Raw genomic sequence first — 9,825 nt, 5'->3', positions numbered from 1 at the left:
AGAGCACCCCCAACATATCCCGCTAAATTCTAGTTACTCGGCCAGTTACTAGTTACCCAGCTAGAATTTAGCTGGATAAGCACTGAATATACCCAGGTAAGGCATTTAAGCTGCATAACTTTTCAGTTATCTGGACCTCATGGTGTCTAACTACATGAGAGGAAGAAAGACTGAATTGGGTATTTATATTTAAAAAGCAAAAGGGAGGATATGCCCATCAGAATAGAATAACATAAATTGGGGCAATTATTATCTGGAGTTTTCCAGAAGCAGTAAAGAATATGAAATAGCATCTGTGTCCAGGAGAGAGCCAAGGAGGTGGGGCATTTGTAAACGCTCAGGTCAAGGCACATTTCCTGCAGTAAGGCAAACCTCAAGTGCACAGCATCGTCAGTGCAGAACGTGCCTGTCCCAAAGAGCTTACTATCTAAGTTTGAGATCTGAGTACAGTTTCCCAATCAGGCACCTCCACTTCTGGCTCATTTGCCTCAGCAACCTAAACTCTCTAATTTGGGTAGTCTCAGGTGTCAGAGAGTGCACTGCTTATGTTTGGACTTACTAGCCATGGGTTTTTTTTCCAGACCAGGGAATTTCTTATATACAGCATGCATGCCTTGGGGAAAAATTACATCCATCCAACCTGTCAATTACTTGTTAAGAGGCATCTTTGGGTCATTTTCCTTTCATTTGTGTTCTGAAAGTCAGCAGTAGCCGGACGCTCTGGAGTAGTCCTTGGGCGTGTGAGCTCACATCCAGGTGAAAGTCTCCAGCTCAGAACAGAAGGCAATCTGTGGTCCAGCTAAGTGGAAGCACCCCCACTGGATGGACAAGAAGATTTAGACCTAAGGGGGCCCCCTTGCTGATGACCCGGGAGAGTTCTTCCTTTTTGCCGCTGTGGGTGAGTCCACTGTGTGCGGCGGCGGCGGAGTGGTCCATGCTATCACCCTGTCTCGCCTCCAGAGTGGGGGCAGGGCATCAGTCAGGAGGCCCTTTTCAAACTTCCTGTCCAGCCGTTTCCCTTCCGAAAGCAGCAGCTAACGGGAACAGCAAAGAGCACAGGCATTTGGACAGCGGAGGAACGTCCTACCCAGACCTGCTGAACTTTCACTCTTTCCCACAGAGACTTGAGCACCCTGCCGCCGGCCCTCAGGAGTCCATCGCCTGTAGCCCATCCTCCACCATCTGCGCGAAAACCTCTGACCTCTCGGAGGATTTTCAGCAAACGTTTTTTTTCCCCTAAATGCCATGCATCTTCCAGATGAAACTTTCCATGACACTTCACATCTGAAGATGTCCCACTCAGCATATCGTGTGCCAAAATTCACTGCAGACATGTGAACCACGTTCATTAGATAATATGAAAAACAAAAAGGAAACCTTTTTTTGGGGGGGGAAATATGGCTTGATTGTTCTATTGTAATTGTGTAGATTTTCTATGTGACAGAGTTTAACTAACCACAATGAAACCTTTTTGTGCAGGACACCACACCGAAAACCCAAATGCTAATTTCTTTCTTTGGCACGCTTATAGTGTGAAATTGGTGAAAATATGCTTCTGTTCTTAATATCTTTTAATCATTGCATGGCTCCTGGGAGTGACACTAAGGACAAAGTGACACCAAAGGTCTTAGCAATCTTTGCTACTTAATTAACAAATACATTATAAATAGAATTTGAACTAATGGGTGAGGATGGTATGGCTGAATCATGATTACATATTGGAAGCAATGATCCATTACGCTGGTATGGGCTGTAAAACTGCGAATACAGTTGGCACAGACCGTATCCAGTGAAATATAACTTTATATTTGTGCACTCAGTTGTTCTCATGATCATGACTGGTGGTTGACTGCCAAATGACCAGGGTAATCACCATGGTTAGAAACCACCTCAAAATAAGGAAAGAGTCTAGTTGTCAGAATGACGGCCTGTGATGAAAGAGAATTCCTGGATCATGAGTGCAAGATTCACCTCTGACTCTGTTTGTGATCTTGGATGAGTTACTTTATCTCCTGTTCCCTGGGCTCTGCACTGGCTTCTGTGTATGACTCTGGAGCATCATTTTATCATCAAGTGCATCCCTTCTGATCTTTTTTCTCCCAGGGATTTGTCAACTAGAGTAAATCACTTTATTATATCCATTGCAGCCATTTACATAATTGTAACTAGGTAACAATAATATTGTTCTTGTTCTCTCTCATTGGAGGTTTTCATGCATGTGACAGTCCCTTCAGCCATCCAGTCCTAGAGGAGACAGGCTCTATGTCACTTTGTCTAGCCCCTGAGTCTTCCAGTCCTACATGGATAGGCTCTTTGTCTCCTCACCCATCCTTAGTCATCCAGTCCTAGTGGGAGTAAGTCTTCACAGCTGTGAAGGTGGGGGGAATGGCATGGGGGGTGTGGGGGAAGAAGGAAGAAATCCCTTCTGGAGATCTGAAGAGCAATGTGTAAGAGATAGAGTGGGCTACCACACCAGTTGCATAGCCCTAAAGGCTCTGTGCCCATCCCGCGTCTTATAATTGACAGGCTCTCTATCCTTATGCTCATCCCCTGAATCTTCCAGCCCTAGAGGTGACAGGCTCTATATCCCTGTGCCCATCCCCTGAGCCCTCCAGTGCTAGAGGTGACAGGCTCTGTATCCCTGCACCCATCCCCTGAGCCCTCTAGTCCTAGAGGTGAGAGGCTCTGTATCCCTGCACCCATCCCCTGAGCCCTCCAGTCCTAGAGGTGAGAGGCTCTGTATCCCTGCACCCATCCCCTGAGCCCTCCAGTCCTAGAGGTGACAGGCTCTGTATCCCTGCACCCATCCCCTGAGCCCTCTAGTCCTAGAGGTGACAGGCTCTGTATCCCTGCACCCATCCCCTGAGCCCTCCAGTACTAGTGGTGGCAGGCTCTGTATCCCTGCACCCATCCCCTGAGCCCTCCAGTCCTAGAGGTGACAGGCTCTGTATCCCTGCACCCATCCCCTGAGCCCTCTAGTCCTAGAGGTGAGAGGCTCTGTATCCCTGCGCCCATCCCCTGAGCCCTCCAGTCCTAGAGGTGACAGGCTCTGTATCCCTGCACCCATCCCCTGAGCCCTCCAGTACTAGTGGTGGCAGGCTCTGTATCCCTGCACCCAACCCCTGAGCCCTCCAGTCCAAGAGGTGACAGGCTCTGTATCCCTGCACCCAACCCCTGAGCCCTCCAGTCCAAGAGGTGACAGGCTCTGTATCCCTGCACCCAACCCCTGAGCCCTCCAGTCCAAGAGGTGACAGGCTGTGTATCCCTGCACCCAACCCCTGAGCCCTCCAGTCCAAGAGGTGACAGGCTCTGTATCCCTGCACCCAACCCCTGAGCCCTCCAGTCCAAGAGGTGACAGGCTGTGTATCCCTGTGCCCATCCCTTCAGCCATCCAGTCCTTGAGGTGACCGGCTCTGCATCCCCATGCCATTCCCTGAGCCAACCAGACCTAAAGGTGACAGGCTGTGTATCCTGTGCCCATCCCCTGAGTCTTCCAGTCCTAGTGGTGACAGGCTATACATCATTGTGCCTGTTCGCTGAACCCTACCAATTTTATAACATTTAAATATTCCTATGTGGTATGTGATAAAAAAAAATAATAGGGCTTTCTCATATCAGCATAGGAATCTAACCAGGCTTGAAAGATTTAAAACTTTTATATATTTTATGACAGGTTTAGAGAAAAACAGAAGATGTTTCGGATTGGCAGAATACATTTTTTTTTAATAAATAAAATAAATGTTCTGATAAGTGGCAGGGATGTGTTACAGGTGGACCAGCTTTTCTAGCCAACTGGAAATATCAGGAGAAAAGTAATGATGACATTCCTTCTTGCCTTTCCGAAAATGCTGTATTTTCCGAAAATTGTAAGTTAGCTCTGGGTGAACGTTCTGAATTACTTCATGTACCCAAATCTACTGCCATGTGAGCAAATGTATTTTTAATGTATTCTTGATACAATAAAACAGATTTAAAACTAAGAGCCCCGGATTCAGCTGCATAGAATGATTTGCCTTGGTGAGAGAGAATCAGCACGTGAGTTCTACAGTCCTCCTCTCCACTCCTTTTCCTCCCCTCTCAGGCTGGCGCTGTTTCTTTTCAAGGTGAGTGCAGTCTCCCTCCTACAGAAGATATCAGGTGGCACGCCAGGTCCTGGGCTGGGCCAAGTACACAAAGTCCCTTGGTAAGGCTCCCCCTTAGACCATCTGGACTGATGGGTCTTAGGGTCCGATGCAATCATTTTCGCGGAAAGCGGGCGCTGACTTTTCAGCGCCCGTTTTCTCAACACACGCAAGGGGGGTGCCATGCAATACGCAAATTAGGGGGTCGTGCTAGCAAGGAGGCGCTAAGGTTGCTTGCGCGACCTTAGCGCCTCCTTGCTAACGCGACCCGCCGCGGCTGCCGCGGCAGTACTGGCAGGCAGGTTATGAGTTTACCGGCGTCGGTCTTCATAACTCGGCGGTCTGCCGAGTTATTTTATTTTTTACTTTAAAAAAGAAGAACAGAAAAGCAGTTTTTTCTGCTTTTCTGTTCTTCTTTTACCTGCGCTCAGCTACTAACGCCTGCTTCAGGCAGGCGTTAATAGCTGAGTGATAAATGTGCGTCTGAGACGCACATTTAGCTTTTTGCATGCGGAGTGAATGAGTTATAGGCTCATTTACATGCATTTGCATGTGATGAGCACTACCTCATTCACTCCACGTCGGACGCGCATTAAATAGGCGCTGATCCCCCTATTGCATTAGGCGGTGGATTAGCGCCTATTTATCCCGCGTCTGACTGTGGGTTATACAGTGCGCTCAGCTGAGCGCACACTATTGCATCGGCCCCTTAGTGTTTAATGGAGGATAATGTATGGATTCATTATTCTCCGCAGGCCAAGTGATTTGATCTAGAGGCCTGAGGAAGGGTTGTGCGCCAGTCTAAGAGCTGCTTTTCAACCAGGCCCTGCTCGGACTGGAATAGGCAGGTACAAGAGAGTTCGGGGATGCCTGAAACCGGGGCTTCATTCGGCTGGGGTCCCATCCTTTCCATCCTGAAAGGCATTTTTATTTCAAACACCAAATTTGCATTACTGCTCTCAGTAAAAGACAAACCCCCTCCCCCCATCCCTAAGCACTAAACGGCAAAATGTTCTGGGTCAAGGTTTTGGCTTTCTAATTTGCCACCACCTCTGGCCTAACCTCGCATTTCGCTCTGGCTTGTACACCTTCCCTTCACAGCAGCTCAGTAAATCTGCCAGGCTTTTTCCTCACCTTTCCAGTGTCTCAGTGTTCCCCGCGTCCTCTCTTTGTAATTGGAACAGTCTGACTTCCATGTTGGTTCCCTACAGGTTGCCTCTAACAGTGGGTGAAATTGATGGCTTGAAGTGTTAGATTCACCAAATGCATCTTTTGGAAATATAGAGCAGTTTTGCTCCCGAAGTGCACAGGACAGGGGATTGACTTTGGTCACCAAACCTTTTAATCTTTTTTCTTTATTCTTAATTTGATTTTCTGCCATTCATTTTTGGGATATCATAGTGGAGTAGAGATAAAAAAAGATCTATGAATCTAACATTGACCTCCTCACTGCATAAATACGCAAGCATAACATAAATCGATTACACATGTAGAGGATAACGTCCAAACAAATGCACGGCGCGGCTTATATGGCTGCACGCAGATATACGCAAGTCTTTCAGAACCCGCGCATATGATATATGCGTGGGTTATAAAATATGAGTATCTCCACTCCGCAACATCCACACGCCAATACATGCAACGCATCAAAACCACGTATGTCAATGCATTGAACGTGCATGCTTTTTCTACCTATTATTAAAATGTATGCCCACATATTTTACGTGCAGAAGTAAAGTAGGACTTACTCGCTAAGTCAGCCAATTTAGAAAATATGTGTGTGTAAATGAAATTAACCAGTTTACCAATTAGTCCACCAGTTTGTCAAGTCTTTCTCCACGTTATTGAAACCATCCTGGTTCTTCAGCATGAACCCTCCACCCAGTTTTGCTGGAGTCTCCTCTGTTATTTTCAGCCCCCCAGCACGCTGTACATTTTGCTGGAGTCTCCCCTGGTATTTTCAGCCCCTGCGCTCTCTGCATTTTGCTGGAGTCTCCTCTGTTATTTTCAGCCCCCCCTGCACGCTGTACATTTTGCTGGAGTCTCCCCTGGTATTTTCAGCCCCTGCGCTCTCTGCATTTTGCTGGAGTCTCCTCTGTTATTTTCAGCCCCCCTGCATGCTGTACATTTTGCTGGAGTCTCCCCTGGTATTTTCAGCCCCTGTGCTCTGTGCATTTTGCTGGAGTCTCCCCTGGTATTTTCAGCCCCCCCTGCACGCTGTACATTTTTCTGGAGTCTCCCCTGGTATTTTCAGCCCCTGCGCTCTCTGCAGTTTGCTGGAGTCTGCCCTGGTATTTTCAGCCCCATAGTCTCTGCATTTTGCTGGAGTCTGTGCTAGTATTTCCCATTTTATTTTTTGTGTTTTGATGCAGTCTGTGACGTCCCAAACACCTCTGTCCTGTGGCTGCAGCCTCTGTTCTGTTAATTCTCCCTATCTTTCAAGAAGGTATTGATTTGTAATTGTGGAAAGGCGTTTAATCAAACGTAATAAAGATAAACGTAAATCTGGATCTTGGAGGTTGCCCTGACAGGTGAGGTGGGTTTTAAGCTCTTCCCATAATGAGGGCCTGGCTTAAGATACAGCGCCATAGCAATGTCTATGGTTTATGGTTATTCACCCTTCTCACAGACCAGAACTGCACCATTCCTGGGTGGGGTTAATTCTTAGTCTTTGCATGTTTGCAGTTTCTTATCTTTTTAATTTTTGGGGGTGGGTGGTAACAGGAGCTGCCTCTAGCTCCTTTATTTATCCAGCTTAATCAGAACCATTTTCAGCCTTCCTTCAGAATTATCTGGGGATTCCCTCTCCCTCCATTTTTACCCTCTTGGCTCTGTTTTGCAGCTTTCCCTGCGTGGCTCGGGTGTATCTTCCGTGGAAAGGTCGGCCCTCCCGGTGACTGCATAGCTCTGACGCAGCTTCGGTGACCAAATCTGAAGGATAAATGGATTGTTTTTTGGAGGGTTGCATTCATTTAACCACGGGGCGATGTGGAGGCGGCAGAGTCACTTTGTAGTCAGTGCTTGCTTGCTGCTGTCTCACAGGCTGGTAGGTGACAGTGATTACGGGCCTGACTCAGACCTGCCAAGGTGCGGAGGGGACCAGGTGAATGAGCGTCAGATGGAAGGGAATCCTCCTCCCCCTCCCCAAATGTTGTAGGGTCTAGAACAAGGGAAGGGATCCTCATCTCCCAGGGAAAACCGGACCAGAACTCTGTAAATGGAATGGGAGTGAAACCGGGACTTGTTCAGCATCTCCCCGCTGATCTAAAAGCACTCAGCCACCTTAATGAAAAGACTTCAGAGGTCCATGGAGGGAACCCTGGACCTGAATGACGAGGACCCCAAAAGAATCTCTGCTAAACCAGAGCTACAGCCATACAGAATTAACCAGAGCTGACAGCATTCTCACACAAAACACCTGATTGGTGAATCTGGCTTCACTCCCTGCTTCTTCTAATCACGATAGGAAGCAACTCCAGGAATCTATGTTTATTGTTTATTGCTCAATGTTCTATGTTCGATGTAACGCCATAGCCGCGACAGTTATGTTCAATTGTAAACCGATATGATTTGATATCTTTGTTCAAGAATGTCGGTATAGAAAAATTCGAAATAAATAAATAATGACTGGAGGTTACTTTTCTGATTGTGCAGCTCACTGCTCTTATTCCAGTTGTTGCTGAAACTCCTCCAGACACTTCAGGCCCAGTAGCAAGCCTGTTGGTAGCTCATACTGGCCATCGCAAGGGCATATCCTGGATCTATCAGTTTTCAGCAGCAGGTAGTAATGGGTCATCATCAGCCTTCGGACGCCAAATCTGAGGAATCACTGCCAGGTCATTCCGGATTGTCTTATTGGGCTCCCTTTTGGCCACAAGCCAAGCATCAGAAAAAGGGAACCCAGCATAGAAAGATGTATTTTACTTGGGGGATCTGCTTTCCTAGAGCACCATCTTAGAAAACAGGATACTGCCAGGTACCACACAGGCTCTGGGAGAGAGGGTAAAGTAGACAGGTGCATAGGTGATATTCTCCTCCATCCTCCCAGGCAAGGATAAAGGCCCAGGCAGGGAAGTTGGCATTCTGGAGACGCATGAATGGCTGTGTCGATGAGAGTGTTTCAGTTTTCCGGACCATGGAATGAATTTCCAAGGACTACTGAGCAGAGATCGGGTCCATTTGTCAAAGAAGGGGGCGTGGCATCTTCCAAAACCAAAAAGCAGACTTACTGAGCAAAGTCCAAGGGCTACCTCCAATCCCATGGGCTTAAAATGTTCAACCTTCCTATACTTTCCATAAGCCCCTCTCTTTCTGGGATTCCATGTCTGGGGGTGGGGGGCACGGGAGAGAATAGTCCCCAAGCACCTGAGCGTTGTTTTAACAGTTTTTAAAGCTTACAGTAATAATCACGCTGGAAATGAATGTGGTTCCAACATAACTCTACGGATACTTGATTTTAAGGTGAAATGAATAACAATTTACAAGTCTTTGTTCAGTGCAGTCCGTCACATAATTACCTTCCAATAAATCTGTCACTTTATACTGATGGTTTAATATGGTCTTTTGTTTCCACCTCTCCTCTCAATTTCAGGGGCAGTTAGGGAGCTTCCTCCCAAATTGGTGGACACAATCCTTGAATTAGTCTATCTGGCATAATTCAAAGTCCCATTATTCATACCTTGCTTCGGATGTCGAGAACAGGCTTCTTATTTCTTATCCAAACTCGTTCCACACCGGATTGGTGCCCCGGTTCTCCTTTCTTCCCAATCTTCTCCTGCTCCCGGGAATGAATGAATGAATGAAGGTCCAGCTCATGCATGACCTTTGAAGGGTCATGGGATCTCTCTGGGTGGAAGACTCCTCTGAGAAACTCCCCTCCCGATGATTGGCAGCTTGGCCAAGAGAAATTTGATTGGCTGCTCAAAATAAAACCAAAATCCAAAGAAAAAGAGAGGATGGGTGGAGAAAAGCTTCCTTCAAGAAAAGTACCACACTAAACCAGAAGGAAATAATATTCCTTGACATCGGGAAAAGGCACCCGTTCTAAGTTTCCCATTCCTGGACCTTGAGCCCTGAAAGTCTCAAGAGGTCCTCTCCCAAAAACAAGAGGAAAGCAAAACAGGAGCAGGAGCAGCACCAGATGTACAACTTGAAAGCCATACCTTCTCTGGATTTTCTCCTTGTTATAATAGTAGGAAGCAACCAACACAGCAGCCCTCATGGGGGAGCTGTACAACAACTAAAGATACTCGTCTTTTACCTGCACAGTTGATATATTCCTGCTAGCAGAGATGCAGTAGGGCTCTCAACACTTTAAACTAGGATCACTGGGGATGGGTGAACAAAGCCCTGGAGCACTGGTGGCCCTCTAGAGCCAAGTTTGGTTTTCAGGGTGTCAAGAATGAATCTGCATAAGATATATTTGCATGCAAATCGATCTTTATGCATATTAATTGCAGATATGCTGAAAACCAAACCTATCTGTGGCTCTTGAGGAGCAGAGTTGGCCACGCCTGCCCTAAGGTAAGTGAAAGTACTCAGGTAAGTGGATTTTTAAGCACTTATAGAGAAATGGGAAAAAGGGCAACATCTGGGAAGCTATGTACACGAATGCTCATATTATGGTAAGTAAAGTCATGGAAGAGTCAGACCTCCGGCTGCCAGATAGCCGGATATGCTGGTATTTATCCAACTATGTGGCAGC

This window comes from Rhinatrema bivittatum, chromosome 11, assembly GCF_901001135.1.
Source record: "Rhinatrema bivittatum chromosome 11, aRhiBiv1.1, whole genome shotgun sequence".
Taxonomy (NCBI): domain Eukaryota; kingdom Metazoa; phylum Chordata; class Amphibia; order Gymnophiona; family Rhinatrematidae; genus Rhinatrema; species Rhinatrema bivittatum.
This window is presented reverse-complemented; position numbering follows the sequence as displayed.